The 10,382-nt window shown below is 41.6% G+C and overlaps 1 long non-coding RNA gene across 1 annotated transcript; it reads left to right on the forward strand.

Moving 5' to 3' along the window:
- Positions 1–1,831: 1,831 nt before the first annotated feature.
- Positions 1,832–8,878, forward strand: LOC148216311 (uncharacterized). The gene is made up of 3 exons (XR_015795777.1): positions 1,832–1,887; positions 2,517–2,613; positions 8,757–8,878. It is a non-coding gene; the product is annotated as an uncharacterized LOC148216311 (long non-coding RNA).
- Positions 8,879–10,382: the final 1,504 nt, after the last annotated feature.

A 10,382-nucleotide genomic window follows, 5' to 3' on the forward strand; every position in this document is an offset into this window, starting at 1 on the left:
CCACTGAACTCTTCCTCCACCAGGTTCTCACAGTCTCTCACACATCCCTACAACTTGCAAAGCACCACTGAATGGCCTGAAACTGTGATTACATAAGAGTGAGAGAGAAATCCTAGGTTTAACAACTTAGAGTAAATAGAGGTACCCAACCTCCCACAAGAGGAGCTGTGTAAGAATATTATTCAAAGGAGCACAAATGCACTGCAGCAAACCAGAACAGCAGAAAAAGGAAACAGACCACCTCTACAACATCTTCCAACAAAATGGATATCCACGCAACTTTATCAAAAAGTGCCTGGCCACTCAACCTACTACAACACAACCAACACAAGCTATGAAAAGGATCACACTGCCATACATCAGAAATGTCTCAGAAACTACCAACAGACTATTACAACCACATGGCATCTCTGTAGCACACAAACCAACTAAAGCCCTCCAAAACCAAAGCAAACCAAAAGACCCAGTAGCCCAAGAATTAAAAACAGGAGTCATCTACGCCATATAGTGTAAGGACTGTAACAACCACTATGTAGGACAGACAGGCCGAAGGCTAGCAGAGCGCATCCATGAACACCAGCTAGCAGTCAGAAGACACAATGTAAACTCCTTAATCTCACAACACATGGACAGACTTAACCATAGTTTCAGCTGGGAAACTGTTAGCATCTTAGACCAAGCTAAATCCAAAAATTCGAGGGAATTCCTGGAAGCTTGGTATTCAGACAAGACAGCCATCAACAGGCACATAGAGATAAACAACATCTACACACTATTCAAAAGAGACAATAAAAAGGAAAACAAAAAAACAGAACATCTCACCAGCAATCATCACCCAGTTAAGCAGAGATTAACCAAGATTATCACCAGACATACAATCAAGCAGTAAACAATACCCTAATCAAGGAACTACCAGAGGGAAAAAGTAGAACAAAACAAAACCCACACCCCCACCAACACTGGCACGACATGCCACTGTATATAAACAGAGAGCAAACCACACTCCTTTCTAGCGCTGAAGATGTTACCTAGCTGGGTAATGAAACGTTTGCAAGAAAACAGCCAAGCTTAAAGAACCCCAAGGACTCCACAGTTCAACACTGAGCTATACATATTCACTTCTATTAGAGTAAATAAATAGAGGAGAGAAAACAAAATGAAATAGAAGAACAGTATAGGAGAGGTGAGAGTAACAAGGAAGTTGAATTAATCAACCAGACCTCTCTTATCAAGTGTCCTCCAGATGTATTAGGATTCAAGTCCCATAATATCCAATCTGGGAAATTATGAAATCTGAAGTCAAACACATGTGGAATGCATCAAGTTGGGAAGACCAAGAAGAGGACAGATTGTTTCTGAGGCAGTTTTTTTTTTTAAAGGGGGGTGCATCAAACTTTGTAGGATCTCTATGTATAGGATATAGCAGGGAAGAATTTGGCATAGAATTGTTTTAAGAAGGAAGCAGACTTTCTGACAGGTAAGGATGAAAAAAAAATCTGAAGTCTTTATTTCCTTCTGCACTTTGTTAGTATTACTGGGAAGTAATAACAGAAGGGTTGAATGAAGCATATTAGTGAAGCGTTTCCAAGGGAAGTACAAGGAGTTGTATACTATTGGTCCTAATCTATATGACAAACTATAACTACAGGCCATATGACTTTACAGTAGCTACTATGTTTAAACCCAGAGACCGAGCTAGATTCAAAACCCCCTATTCTCTGAAGAGCCAGCTGACTTCAAGGGGTGGAACTTTGTGAAAGGAAGCGCCATCTGTCATTCACCATCTCTCTGATGTCTGCTTCCCCTAGGCAAGAAGAGGAGGGAAGAGACGCTCCCTCTCCATCTGTCCATGTGTATACAATAATTGTAACATAAATTATTTTACAGGTAAGAGTTGGGTCTTAGATTGATAACAATTCAAGTTGCGTAAATATTACACACCTGCAGAGTCCACCTTTACCAGTGCATCAAGGTCTCCACCATAATATACACATATATTTTAATTTGTTTATTTTTTCTGCCTTCAAGTCAGTGTTGATTCCTGGCAATTGCTTGGACTAGTCCCTGCAGTTTTCTTGGCAAGGTTTTTTGGAAGTGTTTTGCCATTGGCTCCTTCTAGGGCTGAGACAGAGAGAGGGACTGGTCCAAAGTCACCCAGGTGGCTTCGTACCTAAGGCAGGACTAGAACTCATGGTCTCCTGGTTTCTAGCCTGATGCCTTAACCACTACACTAAACTGGTTCTCTGCCATGCCATGCCATGCCATGCCATGCCATGCCATGCCAATCATATATCACAGGTTCTAAATTAAAAATTGTTCCCTTGCTGGAATTCTTGTGTCAGATCTGCTGTTTGCTAAAGAGAGCTTTGGGAGAGTCATGCCTGGGAAAAAAAAACAGTTTTAGTTCAGACACGTGCCAAAAGTCTGTCAAGGGCTAACCGAACTGGGACATTTGTAATACCTGATACATGGAGGAAATCTGACTACTTCAGCCACCTCTATACTTTCTCTTTCAGGCACAGCTGAAGGAAGGTCCTAACTGCTGCCTGTGGTGGAAAAAAGGAGAGGACCTGTGGGAAGAGGAAAGGCATTGCTCAAAGCTCCATGGGCCAGGTAAGGGAAGGACATAATTTTAGCATAGAACAATGCTCATTTTATCAGGCAATTGAAGTAAGTAATCCTATACATATACTTGTCTATGAGTAAAACATGAACACATGCTGAACTGAACACAATGGGGTTAATTTTTGAGTTGACATGTATAGGAATACACCTGCAGTAAGCCGTCATGGTATCATTACCACCCTATGGAACAGTCTTCCCCCAGAGGTGAGATGGGGCCCTACTTTCCCGGCCTTCCAGAACGGGCTGAAGACCTGGCTCTGCCAACTTGCTTGGGGTGAGAAGGGATATCACAACCCTGGGGTGGCTAGCACCTTGAAGATGCTCCCTGAACCTAAGATATTTATTATTTATATAGGAAGTCTTTTGTAATGTATTTTAATGTATATTTATTCTATTTTAACTAATATTTATTCTTTTTATTGTAAACCACCCAGAGTCACTCTGCAGTGAGATGGGCGGTAACAAATTTGAAAAATAATTAAACAAACAAACATTACATAGGTACAACAGTTGCAAATAATCACACAAAATTCACCAGCCTACAGAAATGCTTACTAGCTTGCTGGGAAGTTAGAAAATGGGTGGAGGAAGGGCTCTGGTTTGCCTGAAGCAATCCACTGTTTTTCTTCACCATGAAGAGGGTGCTTCATGTTTGGGGTTTCAACCATTTAAGAATCAGGCTGGGATTTCATAAAACACATCCTTTGTTTAAACTAGTTTGTGTTCATTCCTTCATTCTCATTCCCTGCCAGTTCTGTTTCTACGCAGAGTCCCTGAGCTATTTTCTAGGAGCAGTATTCCTATAGTTTGTGTCTGAGCTGCCTTTCCTGTTCCTGCCCCATCTTTTCCCCATGATTCCACCGGCATGGTTACAGAGGGCAAACTTTCTTCCTTGATCAATGCATAGGGTTTAAATACAGGAGGAAGCACGCCACCCCTCCTCCAGCAGCCCATTGTTTGCCAGTGAGCTTTTGATGCTTCATTTATTTCTTGCAATATTTACATCCCACCCAGAGTCACCAGATTCTGGGTGGTTCAGAGTCAATAAAAAATACCCATAAGAACAGCATACAACCCATAACACACAGAGAGGGGGAGGAGGAGGAGACACACTGTGTAAGCAGAGCTTCGCTTTGCCTGGATCAGGTGATGGTAAAGCAGGAAGATGGCTGGTGGTGGATCCAGGCCATGTTTTCATCAGTGTGGCTGGGGCATCCCTGCAGCCAAGGCTCCATGGAGAATAAGTGGCATTTCTGACCGTGGAGGTTTCAGAGCACCGCAGATCAGCTGATTTGGGCCTATCTGATTGGTCCACCCCAGGTGACTGATGGACCCAGTAGAGTTTCAGAGTGTGAGATATCAAGGCTATCAAGAAGGAGGGGGTGCCTTCCAGGAGGGGGGAGGAGGCAAGAGACAACACAGTCTGCAGAGGGAGCATGGGAAGCATAAGAGGTTCAGGATGGCCACTCCCTAGAATCTCCCAGGGTATATTCACTAGATGCAGTAGTATAGATTTAGTCTGGCAAGACTCTGTCTGTAAGGCATAAGCAAATAAAGGGACTGGACTGGACTGTTTCACCGTTGTTCTTGGGCTGGGCCTGACACAGAGGGAGCTTGGGGGTATTCCTGAGGCTCTTGTGCACAATTTGTCTGAGGCCTTAGTGGTAGCCTGGAACAAGCATGTGACAAGGGCCTTTGATTGGATTGTGCCTGTGCGGACTCTCTATGATCACGGATCCCATAGGACCGCTTTACAGCAGGGCTCAGAGAAATGAAATGACACAAGAACTACCTAGAGTGCTACTGGAGGAAGATGAGGGATGAAGCTGACCGAGCACAGGTACAAGCCTTTATTAGCACTTACTTTGGGGTGGTAAGAGCGGTGAAGTGTGCTTACTTCTCTGTTCACATTGCATCTGCAGATGGCTGGCTGGCGACCCTGTTTCAGGTGACCAGGGCCCTCCGGGGGGGCAGGGCAGGTGAGCCCTTGCAGAGTCAGCATGAGGACTATTCTAGGCATCCACTGGATAAAATTGCTCAACTCCATTTGGAGTTAGAATCTGACTGGTCAGATCCAGTGGAAGTGACTGAGGCACATCCTAGTTTAGTTATCTGGGAAAAATTCAAGCTGGTCAATCCTGAGGCAGTGGATAGGGTCCTTACTGCTATGAGCTTTGCCACCTGTAGTCTGGACCCATGCCCCTCCTGGTTGATTAAAGCCTCCCAGGAGGTGGCATGTTGTTGGGACCAAGCAGTGGTAAATGCCTCCTTGTAAGAGGGGATGGTTCCCTGGCCTTGAAAGAGGCAGTGGTTCATCCCCTCCTCAAGAGACCATCCTTGGACCTGACGGTTTTGGATAACTTTCACCCAGTCTCCAACCTTCCCTTTTTAGGGAAAGTTGTTGAGAGGGTGGTGAGGTCCCAGCTACAGAGGGCCTTGGATGAAGCAGATTATCTGGACCCTTTTCAGTCAGGATTCAGGCTGGGCTATAGTACCGAGACACAAGGCAAGACTTCCTTTTCTGATTTGCACCCTTCCACCCAAACTCTAAACAACAGTTCTTTCCATCATCTGCCTGATTTCCAAGCCTTGCCCTAAGTGGCAAAGGAATCAGAGGCTACAGCAGTCTCTAATACCTGCATCCTACCTGCAACCAACAAGCTTTTCCTCTTTTCCCTCTTTTCCTCTGCCAGTCTAGCACACCTTCGATGTCATGGCCTCTAATGCCACAGCAAGTCCTCCAGCCTTTTCTTTTCTTCTTTCTATGCCTTTCTTCCTACCCGTCATCACACTCTTCACTCTTCTTGGTTCTCCTTCTCCCCTTTTCCAGGGAATACACTTTTCCAGGGAATACACTTTTCCAGGGAAATTAAAACTGTCAGCTCAGCTATAAAACATTTAAAAGGCCAAGGAAGGTTAATAAGCTGGCAAAAGTTACTGGAAAGCAAGCAGAGCTCTGGGAAAACAAAAGAAAATAACTACTGTGTTCATGAAATGCTGTTTCTTTGTTCTTTCAAAACCCCATTGTCTTTTAGTTCTGCCCTGTAATCTCTCACTAACCTCACTAGGGCACATGATATTTTATATCCAATGAAATGCCTGGGTGTTATAGCCAATCACATGTATAGTCTAATTTGCATTTAGAATATAACCCCACCCTAATTTGCATAAGAACTATAACCCCACCCCTCTTTGCCTCCAATACTGTCAGTAAACTAATTTGTGCTTCAATGTAATGTGTCTCAGTCTCTGGGAAAATTCTCCTCCGTGTGTTAATATGAAAAATCACCTCAGCTCCACTTCTCTCTGAAAAGAAGCTTTCCACAACAAAATCTTCGATCTAGCATACAAAGATTCCAGGGTCAGTCATGTTCAGATGCCACATTGAAAAAAAAAATCACTTATGGCTAGCAGGTGTAAGTCTAAATACATTGTCTTACTGTGTCAGATAGAGGTTCAAGTTTAGGAAGATCCCTGGGAAAAATAATTAATTTTTAGAGTAATCTGTGTCCTAGATATGTGAGGGGACATGGAGTGGGGCTTCTGTTCCTGTAACCAATTATCAATCCCAGCCCATATTACTTCTAAGTTCTAGGTATTGTATACATCTATACTGTATGTGGTCTCTTACGCTGACATGGAGACAGCTAGCTATACCAGCTTGTACCTGGCTTGTGTATTTGCCTGTAAATATACCCGGGCAAAGAAGCAGTTCTTTGAAAAAGAATGAACACCAGCAAAAGTGAGAAGCATATTAATATGGTTGATGGAAGTAAAATAAAAACGTCTATTTTTTACACTACTAACATAGAGAAGATTCACCCAATGAGCCACTGAATTATAGCTACCTACAGTATATAATGCATAGCAATTATTGCAGCACCCTATTTAGTTTGCCCAGCTGCCAGTGTGAGAAAGGGCAAAATATTCCATGCAGCACACTTGTAAGAACGTGGGACTTTATATTTAGTACGCTGTCAAGGCTATGCGTTTCCTGAAGAAACTGCACCAAGAACAAAGAGATGGGGTAAGAAATGGAGATGTCAGATACATGCAAAACACAAATACGACAAATGTGTCCTCGCGTGAATTCAAGGACATAGAGCCACAGAATGTAAAATTAGAGATGTGGGAGATTTTTAAGCATCAAAGTAACAGTATTCATTAAGTGCTAAATGTCCCACTGCAATGACTGTTTGTTGCAGTTACTTCAACAACCTTCAGAAGATGAATATTCCTCATCAAGTTGTTGTATCTCCTTACACTTTCCAGTTTAAAACTTGCTCTGATATTCATCCGTAATCCGCATTGCTGTAGTTCTCCTCAGCTGCCTCCATACCTTTTGTTTCTTTGTTTGTTTTCTTGGGAAACTGTTCATTTGGTGATCATTTATAGTGATCTGAGACATCTAGTCTTAAAAACATTGGACCACAGGATGACCTCTGAAGGATTGGGTCAACGACCCAGTTATTTATCTACAGTTTTGATAGCCCACTCCAACCTTAAAGGATTTTTTCAGCACAGACATCATGCTCCCAAGTATTGTCCCTAGCAGTCTGGTGCATAAAAGACCAGACAGGTTCCAGAGCAATGAGTCTTCATTATGGTCTGTGGTTATTGCTGCACACTAGCTGTGTCATCTGAATCCTTGCATTTTCAGATATAAAGAGCTCTAGCCCTTTAGATAGCAAAGGCTGACTTGTACTTTTCATTGTTTAGGAAAGCTATGAGGAAGAAGCCCTATGTTATTTGGGGTTGTGCTTTCGAGTTCATTCCTTTTGCTCTACGTTGTCAAGTTCCAGTTGCTTTGGCCACTATGTGTGCATGGGAGGCACTCTGAGTTACTGAAAGATTTCCACTGAGGTCTGTTTTGAGAGAGCACTGAGAGCTGTTTTGCCTGGCCTTTTAAATGAAGTCGTTTTGATCAATTCAGAAGTCGCTCATGTACATTCACTGTTGAATGTGACAAATTGGAATTTGTCTGAGCTCAGATGACCCTGTTAATCAGTGTTTTTGGTTTTCCTTTTTTTTTTTTGGTTTGCTTACATCTTTTAAAACAATCTGGTAGGGATATGAGCAAAAAGAAGTTTATATGCATCTTTTTTAAAAAAAGGTGGTAGCATTTCTAGGCTGGGATGTTGAGGACTCATGAAAGATATTACCTTCATTTCTTGATTATGGTGTTTCTAGAGACAACTGATTGGCTGCCGCTAGGAACATAGGACAGTTGAATGTCTGTGCTATTGACAGAGCTGGATTTAGATTGATGTGCATATCATTACAGCAGAGGGTGGTTATGTCTGCTCAATGCAATGATTATTCTTCTAAACCTTCAGACAGTGAATTAATGTATAGAGAGTAATATTAAGTATTGCAAAGGCACAATATAAAACTTACAGGGACATACTTACAGGGACATTACAGGGATAATTATATTTGGGACTAGTACTACTTTCAGGTTCGGATTTATTTCCTTCATACACTTAATTTCCTTTAAAAATGCAAATATGACCATTTTTTAGATAAAGTTAGCATTTGAAATGACCCCCCCCCCAAAAAAAAAGTCAAGGTCAGGAATGTTGGATTATATCTGCTGGAACCACTTTCCCACATGGAGACTTGTACGTCCCAGGTTGGCTTTTAAAAACTTGAACATTTGCCAATCAGCAACGCAAAGAGGATTTACTAAACTAAAGGCAACATGTACTTCAAATGCAGTCCAAAAAGGATTATGCCTCATTGTGTGATACACTGTTTTTGGAAATTATGAAAGGACTGAGAAAAATAACACTGATTATTTATATCAATATACACCAACCATGATATACATAATACATGTTACAAATAATGTGTAAGCATTAAAAAAAACCCACACACATTATGATGGATAATCAGTTTACAGCAGTACTTCCTTGTGGAAGGACAGACGACCTGAGCAGACGCTAAGACGACCAGCCGCCAATCAAACGGGGGGGGGGGGTGAGGAGGAGGGAGACAAGATGGCTGCCTGGGAATTCTGCAGCCGTAGGCCTCATGACGAAGAGGCTGAGTAGACAGAGCCAGGGATAAATAGCTCTGTTCAGAAAGAGGCAGCAGCTGAAAGAGAAAGGTGCTTTTTTCCTTTTCCTCAGGCTTGGCGTGAGGAAACCAAGACTGGAAAGAGGAGAAGAGTCAGGAAGCCCAGCCAGGAACATACAAGCAGAAGAGGAGAACCAAAAAGACTTGGACAGAACAGAAACAGAGACTAAAAAAGGTAAATGACAGATTGAAAGCTGTAGAAGAAGGAGTACTATAGCTCTGTGGAGAGTGACTATGGGGATATGTAGAGTTTAAGACAACAGAAACAGAGAGGTCAGCGATCAACAAATATATTAGAGATATAGAATAGGAAGATACGAAGATGTGTTCAAATGAGACTTTAAAAAATTTAGTATACATAAAGCCTATAGAAAATAGATCATTAAAATAGAATCTGGGTTTACAAATAAGATATTGATTTCTCAACTAGTTGGAGGCATTTATAATTTACAGTTCCTTTTCTTTTGTAAGCTTTCCTTGTTCTGCAAAATAAAAGTCTCCCCAGCTGTTGAAGGGAGATACAAAAAGCCAACCAACTGAATTCTCAGTGCTTTTTGTCTTTACTGAATCTGGACCAATCTGATTACTTGTGGTTCAAAAAAGAACCTGCAACACTCCTCTGTTTGTTGGCCAAAATCCTCACCCGGCACCAACTCTAGATTTATTCTGCCTGTTGTTCGCTGGTGCACTTTTCTTATCCTCCTTCACGTCTTTCAAATCTGATTTGAAGTTTTAACTTGACTTGTGATTCTTTATCTTTAAATCACACTGAGGCTGGTCAGTACTTCAAGTGGGAAATTGTCCCACTTGAATGAGCTGCAGAGTGAGGCCATATCTCAAAATAAAATAATCATAGTGAACATTCCATTTCTGATTATCTTGATGATGAAAAATCTACCTTGTAAGCATTCTGGAATTTTTCCTCTTTTGGGGTAGATTATCTGAGTTATCAAAGAATTAGCCACATAGTATCATCTTTATTTTCTCTATCTCCTACACATAAGATTTAAGGCCTTGTAGGCAACATACATAGCTATAACTGGATTAGGATATCATATGTTACCTTTATGGAGGGATACAAATATTAGAGTACAGTACTTGACCTGTAGTATGCAATATATAAAATTATGTTATAATTCTGGCTATATTTATGTCTTGGAATACCTCATTGCATGGAGGGTTTAGAATGACTGAATAGAGCTATACTGATGAAGATCTGGCTGAAATATATCTATTGGTCAAGGCTAATGAAGTATGTATATAATGGCCCAATTAAGTGTTAAGTAGGCATTCACAATCCAAGACTGGAATTTTCAAGCACTATGATAACCCTGATGTCCTGGGTGCTGGGATACATTTGCAGAAGAATTAAATGCTATATTTGTTTATGATAATTGCATGCTGATATTTTTCACACTAAGGAGGATCCATCTTTCAGCAATGTGGAGGTTCCTAGGCAGTTTCACACTATAACCATTTCTATTCCTCAGCCTTTTAAACTGAGTTTGAAGCTAATCTGTAAAGCATTGCTTTGAAACAATCAACGTTCCCTCCATCTGACAAAAGAGTGCAAGCACTGGCATTCAATCATGACCCAGCCTATAGTACCGTTCATTCTACAGTAACAAAAATTATCTCATCCCCACTTCATACAGATGTAAGGAAAAGATGTCGCTTTT

The sequence above is a fragment of the Python bivittatus genome, unplaced genomic scaffold (assembly GCF_059951505.1).
Source record: "Python bivittatus isolate LINGU-HERP-01145 unplaced genomic scaffold, Pbiv_v1 ctg000220_np1212, whole genome shotgun sequence".
NCBI classification, from domain to species: domain Eukaryota; kingdom Metazoa; phylum Chordata; class Lepidosauria; order Squamata; family Pythonidae; genus Python; species Python bivittatus.